The sequence below is a fragment of the Arachis hypogaea genome, chromosome 14 (genome assembly GCF_003086295.3).
Source record: "Arachis hypogaea cultivar Tifrunner chromosome 14, arahy.Tifrunner.gnm2.J5K5, whole genome shotgun sequence".
In the NCBI taxonomy this organism is placed as follows: Eukaryota; Viridiplantae; Streptophyta; class Magnoliopsida; order Fabales; family Fabaceae; genus Arachis; species Arachis hypogaea.
The window spans coordinates 8300374-8311508 of record NC_092049.1 but is presented as its reverse complement, the minus strand read 5'-3'; the positions used below and the strand labels follow the sequence as shown (position 1 = coordinate 8311508).

Sequence of the window (11135 nt, the reverse complement as noted above, 5' to 3'; positions counted from 1 at the left end):
CTGCTTCTGCAGAAAATCCTACTCATCAAAAAATGGCATGAATAGGATCCACAAGAATTTTTCATAATGAAAAAGGGACTCAATGTTATAATACTAAATTTTGCTCGAACCCGTTAATCTCACTCGTTAAAATAGTTATAAAGAGTGACTGAGATAAGCATACAATATATTATATCATTATCATCCTGAAGTATTGGAGATCCACTCCTATTACAAAGATCTTTTTAAAATAAGAATAATAATACTATTTAAATTTACGAATATATTAAATAGGATAACTATCTGATTCAATATGTGTATTTTTGACATAAAGAATTAAATTAAAAAATTATTACTTCGATATATATATATATATAATAAAAATATAAAAAAATAAATAATAATATATTATTTGATATTATATTATTTTTATGTTTTAAAATTTATTATATATATTAAATTTTAATATATAATAGAAGTGGAGTGGGACAGCGGCCACTCTAAAAGCAAATTAAAGTTTAATTTTTTTTAAAGGGTTCCAGATACCGAAACACAGAAAAAAACAAGACGGCTACATAGAATCTCTAAATTATAAGTACTAGCATAATCAAATAACATAAGTAAATGGAACTCAGGAATAAGATGATCAAACAAATACAAACCAACGTTAAACTGATATTTTCTCTTGGCCACGACGTCTGCACACAAATTAGCTTTTTGGAGGGAGGGTGTGGATCAGATTCACACGAGTAATTTGCCGAACCAGAACAGTAATATCTTACGGCAGGGAGTAGCACGGATGAGACACGGAGCATCATTTAATGGTCATTTGCAAATCCGCTTCTATAATCACATTATTCATCTCATTTGCTATTGTAATTTGGAGACCCTTGATAATAGCCGAAAATTTAGCGTGCATGTCAAACAATTTTTTAGATTACAAGCAAAACTTATGATCCACGTCTTCATCGAATTTCTGAAAATATCCCACACACAGTATTATTAGTATTAAAGAAAATCGAACCATCCACGTTTAATTTAGCAGTACTCTCGTAAAGAGAGAGTCATTTAGAGCCCGTTTGAAAAGTAGCAGAAACTACCTTTTTTTTTTTTTAATTATAAAAAGTGTTTAGCACTATTTAAAAAAAAATTTTTAATTTTTTGAAAAGTTAATTCACAACTTTTTGAAAAAATAGAAATATATGACTTTTTCTTTTGGATAAGTCATTCTATCACTTCCATACAAAAAATTGACTTCAAAACAAAAAATCTACTTTTATTCTTAATTCTATGAAAAATATTTTCTATTTCTACTAAAAATACTGGCTTTTTACTACCATTTTCAGTAAGGTTCCATCTACTAACTGCACTACCATTTTCACGTAATCAGTTGGAAGTATTCTACCAACATTTCCAGACAATGTTTCCATCTGAACCAATATTCTTTTCAGATAAATTTTTTTTATCATTTTATCACTCTATTTTTATTATTAAATTTGTATCATTGTGTGTAGTATAAAATCTCAATTTTAATTTTATTTTTTTACATGTGATTTTATTTTCATATAGCTTGCTAATATTTTTATAGTTAGTTATAGCAAATTCTTGACCTCAATAAAGGAGGAGGGAGTTCTAATAGGAGTAAAAACAAATATAAAACAGCAATAAAATATACATTGACACACATTTCACATTTGTTTTTATTTTCATCTATCATATCATATACAATAAAAGAGCAAACACTAACTATACAATAATTTTTTTTGACATTGCCATCAAAATTATTGTGAATTAGAATTTTGCTACTATTCACCACATACAAAGAACATTGTTATAGGTGAGGTGAAGTAAAAGAACCAGTTTCTAATGATATTACGTGGACCGAATGTTGAAAGCGCTAGAAAAATGGAACTAACAAGAGAACAAATAAAGAATCAATTGCCTAATCGATTGTAATCTTAGTGATTAGGTTATGTAAAATCAACATACAATATTAAAAAATATTTGTTATCATTGTTATTTTAATATCCATTTTTTTGTGTAAAAAAATTGTATTCTTTGAGTTATTTATCCAAATATTATAATTTTAAAATAAATATTTTTATAACTAAAAATTTAAACATAAAATAACTTATTTATAAGCTGTTATTAATAAAAGTTCTTACATTTTAATTTTTTTTTGGTAAAAAAACTTATTTAAATTATTTATCCTTGACCACAAATCAAATTATTTTAGTGTTTCAAATTTTGTTTCATAGATATGCGTGGACCAAGAATGATTTTCCCGTTCTTAATTTATTAGCTTGTCTTTGTGCATAAAACCAAAATTAGCACTCATCAAGTCTTCTGTGTTTAGACTTTTGAGTAATGTCGTTGTTAAGGCTTACGTAATACGTATATCAATTTACTAACTTTAATAGATTGTCGTAATTATTACTTATTATGATCATATATCAACGTGTATTCAAGTTTAATTATTATTGATTTATATTCTGATCTTAAAATAAGTTGAAAAATAGCTTATCAATACAAAAAAGTATTTAAAATATTTTTTATAATTCAAAAAAAATAAAAAACATTAAAAATTTATTGATACATATTTAAATATTAATAAAATATCAAAATATTATTATAATTCATCTACAAAATTCTTTATATTATATTATATTATATATACATGTCTAACAAAAAATTAAACTTAATGTGTTCATGTATTTCGTGTGGTGTATGTCTACATAGAATGTTAGCTAATACTAGAACATAAAATTTTATAGTTTATTCTTTAAATTTCTAATTTAAAATAGAAAAAACAAGAAATAGAGAATACAAAGTGATATAGAAATGCTCCAATATGAATGGTCTTAGTTGCTTAGACAAATCGCATTGTTTGTCGCATGGTATGATATAAAATATTTTATTCTATAATTAAGTTATTTTAGAAAACAAGTTATACAAGCTGGAATAGCTCAGTTGGTTAGAGCGTGTGGCTGTTAACCACAAGGTCGGAGGTTCAAGCCCTCCTTCTAGCGTTAACTTTGGATACATTATTATATAATTAACTTTTGCATCATTATTATATTCTCGGAATGTCTAAAATGAGTTCCATTATTTTGTGTACATTAGATACATTATTTTTTATAAATTATTAAATTTTATATCTATTATAAAAGAAAAATATTGATATATTTTATATAAAAATAACTTTTTATTTATTAAGATTAATTCTTATACAGTATTATTTGTAATTACATAATATAAAATAATTAAATTATTCATAAAAAAAATTAAAAATATTATAATAGTTAATTTTGTTAAAAATAAATTATTGTATAATACAATTGTTTTAAACAAATATTTGTAAACATACATTTTATTTAAAATATTATACACAATACATGAAAATGTTAATTTTTTAATTTTTTTACACTTTTAAGCAAACGTTTTAAAATTCTTTATTTATACTTTTAAAAAATAGAAAAAAAATAAACATTATTTTCACTTTTTTAAATAAAGATAAAAATTAATTTTTACATAATAAACCTGTAATACCCTATTACACAGAACTTTACGCTTAAGCCGTAAAACAGAGGTAGCATGGTATTACGACCTTTAAAATAAAATATATACATGATAGTATTAGAAAGAGGGTAATATACGAGGAACCTTAGAAAACAGGTAAAACAAAATCGTAAAATAAAAAGCGCAAAGTTCAGAAAACGAGATTACTTGCGTGATAAGAAATCTAAAATTTATAATTATAAATAAACAGAAAGCGAGAATAGAGAGTCAAGGATACAGAATAACTAGCTCCTGACCCAGGGGTGTCAAAAATCCCCAGGAGGCGGGGATCCCCGCGGGGACTGCCCCGAATGGGGCCCTGATGGTAGGGAATTTTCCCGTGGGGATGGAGATGGGGAGCAAAATTTCCTCGAGACAGGCGCAGGGACCCGAGCGGGGATCCCCGCCCCATCCCCGATAATTCTCCGAATTGTTAAACTTACTTAAATGCCCTTACTTTATTTCTAACATAGGGGTATTTTAGTAATTTCATGCATTAAAAAACCCTAACCCTATCCTCCATTCTCACCTTTGTTGTTACACCGTCTCTAACTCGCTATTTCCACCTAAGCCCCAACTCTCCAGACTCCAGTCACTCACTCACTCTCCACTTTGTTCAAACTTCAAAACCCTCACAGCACCATACGCTGTCGTCGGTCTCCACTCGCCGTTGGCCACTCTTGCGCCGTCACCCTGGCAGCTTCACCGCGTCATTTTCTCTCTTCAGGCGCGGCGTCCTTCCCCTCTCCACTTCTGTGTCTGCGTGTTTGCTTCCATTCTCGTCATTGTATGTTAACATATTTATGTCTTTGTTGTTTTAACAGAGAACATAGAGATGTTTGTTGGAAGTTGTATGCTGACAATGAAAGAATATTTGATGTTAAAGACTTTATTTTATTGCTTTCTTTAGAATGAAAGTTGTATTTTAAGATTTTATTTTATGGACTATGATTTGTTAGGTTGTATTTCTGGACTTATAATCTTAGATAAGATATGTTTATGTGTTTGTAATAATATTTTGTAGTTTATTTTTTGGTTTTTCTAATATTTTTTACTATAATTTCCATATGAATGTTAAACATAGGGAGATGGGGAATGGGGTCCCGCGGAGAATGCGGGGAACGGAGATGTGGACAATTATCCCCCCATGACGGAGAACGAGAGGATGGGGATTAATTCTGGGGGCGGGGACGGGGAGCAGGGAGGCATCCTCCGCCCCCGCCCCGCCCTATTGACATCCCTAGACCCAGCCTGCAAAGCCAAGACTAGCCAGAGAATATTTACATACATATATGCATATCCCAAAATGCCCAAATTGTATAGATAAACCCTAGCTCTCCATAACCTCTAAGAGGAACAAAATAAACAAGTTACTCAGAGAGAAAATTAAGTACATATATACATAAACTAAATAACAAAAGAACTCAGAAATCGCTCCGCTTCAGCAGTCCAGACGCCTAGCGAGTAGCGAGGTGCCACTCGACCTGCATTTGAAAACAACAACACCCGTATTGGGTGAGAATCGGAGGTTCTTAGCATGGTAAAGGTGCCATGCATATAAGATATAAGGTCCTGGGAATGCCAAAGGCAATCCTAGAACGCCGACACTCTGATTATACAGCTTAATATACTAATCAGAAACCATAAAAGGGTAGCTATCTAGGAAAATCCAAACCCAACTAAAATCTAATCTTAACACCAGACCTATCCGCCTTTCCTCCATTCCTCCATCACCAATGATTTAGCAAAGACAGACAAACAGACGATTTTAAGTACAAGTAGAAGGCAAGTAGTGCAAGTAGCAAATATAACAATTAGCATAATATATTCAGTTAGGCATTCCCAAGTAATGCATAGCAGACAAAACAAACAAAATGTACATGATGTATGCCTGTCCTATGGCTGATGAGGCTCATCTGTCGGTTATCAAGCCAACCCGACAAGTTCGAAACCCTTGGACTATCTCCCGTCACGCATCCTTATGAGTCTATGCATAGCTTTTTTTCTCTTTTCATTCATAAAACATACATTCATTATATAACTTTACTCAATGAGGGGATAACCATTCCCGAGAATTTATACGTGCCCGGTCACCCTTACGACGTAGCGTTAATAGAGTATTGAGTCTCAACCTGAAACACGTGGTGATAAGTCACGGTATTTCACCTAGAGAAACTCGTATCTCAGATAAAATTAAATGCATAAGCCATATAAGTATTTATAATCATTCATATTCATTCCATAATCATTCATCATAGCCATGTCATCATCAACTCCTCATACATTCACATCATTCTCATATGATTCATCATATTTTCCTTTTACTTCATTCCCAAGTTACCTCAATTTCCTAACTCCATCTCATTACTAAGCTTCCTAATCAAGTTTAGAACTAACAATATGAAAATAGAGGTTTAGGAGGTCAAATCGGCTTTGAAAACACAAAATAATGATTTGCTGAAAATAGGGGTGTCACGCGTATGCGTCAGCCACACGTACGCGTGAGCGTGTAAACGGGCCATTACGCGTACGCATTCCCTATATACGTGTACGCATGGGAGCTTAACAGAAGCGCACAGATGCGCATGGGAGTTTCGCGTACGCAAGCACCCCATGTCACGCGTATGCATGGACATGCATCCTGGCCCATTACGCGTACGCATATGCTTTTTTCGTGTACGCATGGGGAGGAGGCAGTGGCGACAGTTCGCAAATGGGGTGTATGCCTACGCAAAATTTCCATGCCACGTGTATGCGTGGGAGTACGTTTTTCCAAAATTTACATAAGTTTGAAAAACTGCAGAATTCTAGCTTCTTAATCCCAACTTTCGTTGCACATAACTTTTCCGTTTTAAATAATTTTTCTTTCGTTCTTCGAACTGCGTAAACTTCACGGACCCAATTTTCATATAAAATAAATTTGAAACGATTTGGGGGTCCGGAAGCCGAGTTATGCCTCGTCGAAGTTCGGCCAAAAACTAGTTTTTACAAAACCTCAAAAACCTCCATTTTCATTAAAACTCAATTACCACCTTTATATTCATCAACACAACACATCTATATCAATACCACAACAATCTCCTCATCCTTACCATTTCTCAATTCACTCATATCATGCATCAACATCTCAAATAATCAACACGATGAACATATCCCTATTCATTGTATATATATAAACACATATCATTATCAACTCATCACTAAACTCTTATCCAACCAGCATTAATCTCACAATGCATCAATTAACATTTATCCAACAAGCACCAAATCCATATCACTATTCTTATCAAAGTCACTAAGCATTAAATATACTAATACATTCCAACCTATTTTATGGTCACCTAACCTAAGTTTTCACAGAACGTTATATATTAAATACGCGAAACCTAAATCATACCTTGGCCGATTTTCACGTATTATCCAAGGCAACCCACTAAGCCAAGCGCAGCTCCAAGGTCCAAAAATCACCAAAGCATCGACACTAGTCCTCTACCAAGCCTTTCAATGCCCAAAATCCAATATATATATATACACATCTAAATTCACATATCCATATATAAAATTCAATGAATTAACTAGGGTTAATAATCCTTACCATACCCACGGACCAAATAAACCAAGTCTAACAAGTTCCGCAAGCTAGATTGAACCTAGAGTACCAAAATTAACAAAATCTCATGGGTACTTACTAATTTTCGAAATTCTTAGGAATTGAGAGGATGGGATGAAAAATGAGACTTACCCACGTGTTCCGATAGATTTGTAGAGCTCGATGCGGTGGACGCGTGGCCACAAACGGTGTGGCGATCAGAGCTCGGACGGAAAAGTTACGGTGGATTAAAGTGAATGTTAGGGTTTGAGAAGCTTCTCTCTTCCCCTCTTCAAAGTTGTAGCATGAATTCCCTTTTTGGGGAAGAAGAAGACGCGGAGTCTCTTATTAATAAGGGCTTGGTTGGGCCCACGGGTCCGGTTCGATCGGTTTAGTTTGTTTGGCTCAATTTTGGGTCAAATTCTTTGAAATTAGTGTCAAAATTCTCGTTTTAATGAGCTCTATCTTAATTCAATATAATATATATATTTTTTAGTTCTTTTATTAAAATTTAATTTATTGACTAATTATTTATTAATTTAGCGAATTTTACAAAACCAAATCTACAGAATGACATAAAAATTATATAATTATAATTAATATTTTTATATAATTAAAAACATGTTCACCTATTTTTTTATTTGTTATAAATGAGATCTAATAGAGACATAAAATTATTATACACGGACCTTTGAAAATCATATATATATATATATATATATATATATATATATATATATATATTTCTAATCATAAGTGTATTTATATGTGTAATATTTAAAAAATAAATTTTTACTTATATTTTTTAAAAAATAATGTTATAAATTTTTTATTTTTATCTTTTAAAAATGTAAATAAAAAATTCAAAATGTTTTTTTAAAGTGTGAAAAATAAAAAAAATCAATATTTTTATATATTATATATAATATTTTAAAACATATATTAATATCAAATGTAGGTTTTCTTTTTTTAATAACATCGTGATAGTAGTGCCAATTATTACAAGAGAGTGGAACAAAAAAAATAGAATAGATTAGACTTTGAAAGAGCCAAATACTATTGCAATTTAGCATAAATATTACAAAAAAAAATGGCCTCGGTACTTTTTTTTTTTTATTCTCTTGCTTTAAAATTCTCCAAGTACATTAGAAAATATATTATTATATAACAGTTAGTTTTGTTAAAATAATATTATAGGTAATATTTTGAATAAAATATTTGTTTATAAATATTTGAATAAAAAATTGTTATATAATAATAATATACTTTAACAAGATTAATTATTATAATATTTTTTATTTTTTAACGAATAATTTAATTATTTTTAATTAATATAAAATATTTTAATTATTTTATATTATGTAATTACAAATAATACTGTATAATAATTAATCTTAATAAATAAAAAAATATTTTTTATGTGTATTTATATGTTTTATATTTATTTATTTTAAAATAAAAAATTATATTTATTATTTTTAAAATATTTTATATTAATATATTTTATATTTATAAAATTTATTAATATTTTTTTCATATTATTCTTTAATTTTTATTTAATAAAATTTAATAATTTATAAAAAAAAATAACGTATTTAATGCGTATAAAATAATTAGAGTCATACATACCCTTATATTCTTATATCACATGAAATAATTTAAATGAGTACTTAGTATTTTTTTTGTGATTAAATGAGTATTTAGTATTTTGATCTCTTAAATATCATTTGGTTTTATTTTTTATTTTATAGAATAATAATTAGTTAATTATTCGGCACTTTTTTATTTTTAATATTGAGTGAGAGATGGTGTATAACCGTGTTATGGAAGTGCATGGTGCTTGACGGGAGTATGATGGCTAGATTGAACAAATCGGACGGTCCGTTTTGGAGAACGGTCCGATTACTGGCTGGGCAGGTACACAAATCGGACCGTCCGATTTATACCCCTAACCACGTGTCGCGCATGCAGTTGTACCAGCCCCACCAGTAGATATACACTCCCAAGTCTCACGAAGAAAGTCCCATTTCCTTTCACTTTTGTTCATTCATTCATTCTCCTATCCTCCAACTCTACCACAAGCATTCTCCTCCATTGATAAAGCTTTGAGAAAAAAAAAAAAAGGTTAGACCACACATTTTTAACAATGCTTAGAAGAAGAAGAACAAAAGATATTAATCGTTCGGAGCTCCACATTATTAATTATCTTGATCATCCTAATTATGTAAGTTTTTATTTTAAAATTTTTTATTTTAATTAAACTAATAATTATAATGTTAGAGATTAATAATTTATTATAGTGATACTGTTAAAAATTTAGTGGAGTAATAATTTTTAAATATTTTAATTTAATTAAAATAATTTTAGAGATTATTAATAATTAATTATAATGCAAATAGTAGAGAGATCTAGTGTATTAATATTGTTCAGAAGAAAGAATCATGTTATATTATAATAATAAATTAATTATTGTTATTAATAGAATAATTGCAATAATAATATTCTTAATGATATAATACTATACTACGGTTGTTAATAAATAGAATAACTAATATTAATTGTTATTAATGAATTTATTGTAATAATAATAATAATAATAATAATAATTGTTATTATTATTACTACTAGTAGTCATAGTTTAATTATCATTAGAATATAGTACTAATATTATTCTCTTCTATACGTGTGATAATAAATAAATTAATTAGTATTAATTGTTAATAATAAATAATTTTTTGTAGTAATAATATTTATTATTAATAGTCGTTCGCACGATAGTAAAATAAATAAATATTATGAATTAAAAATTATTAAATTAATTATTTATGTTATAAGTTTAATATAAATATTTAATAAAAGATTAATGATTGATTTATTATTGTATATACGTGTTAGAATAGAATAGAATAATTATTTGAGTATTAGTATATAATATAATAGTTATTTATATAAAGTATTGTTATTATTATTATTTTTATTGATTGTGGACTGGTTATTTGATAATGAAAATTTTATTCTATTAAACTTAATTTGTTAATTAATTAATATTATGTTTGTGTTTAGGGTTCTAGAATGTTGCAATGTGACCACTACATGCCGCCGGATCGGTACAATCCAATAGTGGAGGGGTATTTACGGGATACCGGCTTTTATTATGTTTCACAGATTGGAGTTGTCCAATGTCAGTCGACATTGGTCAATGCTTTGATCGAGAGATGGCGTCCTGAGACTCACACATTCTATTTTCCGGTTGGTGAGTGTGCCGTGACACTGGAGGATGTGGCGTTAATTCTTGGTCTTCTGACGAATGGTTTGCCAGTTACGGGACCAACACTGAGTAGTTATGAGGCGTTAGAGCCTGAGCAGTTCACTCCATACATTTCTGACACGCATTCTGCGGATTACTTGACACCACCAGTACATCAGCAGTACTGGAGTGTCCCGCACCAAGAATCAGGTGAACAGGATTTGTTTAGCCAACTGCTTGGATTCATGGCTCTTGTGCCAGGTTACTCATATCCAGCTTACAGAGACATTCCCACTGACCAGAGGGCCCAACCGAGTGGGATTGCTCCAGGTAGATTGTCATTGGATACGAAACCTCGACAGCTCACTTTCTCTAGTACTTCCGGAGGTAGACTTTCTGTTGACTCAAGTATGAGTGATGATGCCATGAGGGGGATCATACAGAGCGAAAATTTACGTCGTGTTCCGATGAGTCTCATTCTAGAGAGCTATCAGCCAGTTGATGAGGACAATGATGACTTTCTGGTTGACCATCCAGATGGGGATGGGGATGAGGATGCGGATGCGGATGAGGATGAGGATGAGGACGACGATGAGGATGAGGAGGATGGTGAGGATGATGATGATGATGGGGGGTGATGGTCCGGATGATGGTTCAGCGCCTACTGCAGGTAAAACAATTTGTTGGTTAGACTGGTTTGATTTGATTTGATTAGTTGGTTATGGAATTAGTTGTGTCGATAAGATTTGATTAGGGTGACTT

At 30.4% G+C, this 11135-nt stretch overlaps 1 non-coding gene across 1 annotated transcript; it reads left to right on the top strand.

Moving 5' to 3' along the window:
• Positions 1-2934: 2934 nt before the first annotated feature.
• On the top strand, positions 2935-3008 carry TRNAN-GUU (transfer RNA asparagine (anticodon GUU)). The gene has a single exon. It is a non-coding gene; the product is annotated as a tRNA-Asn (tRNA).
• The last annotated feature ends 8127 nt before the right edge of the window (positions 3009-11135 follow it).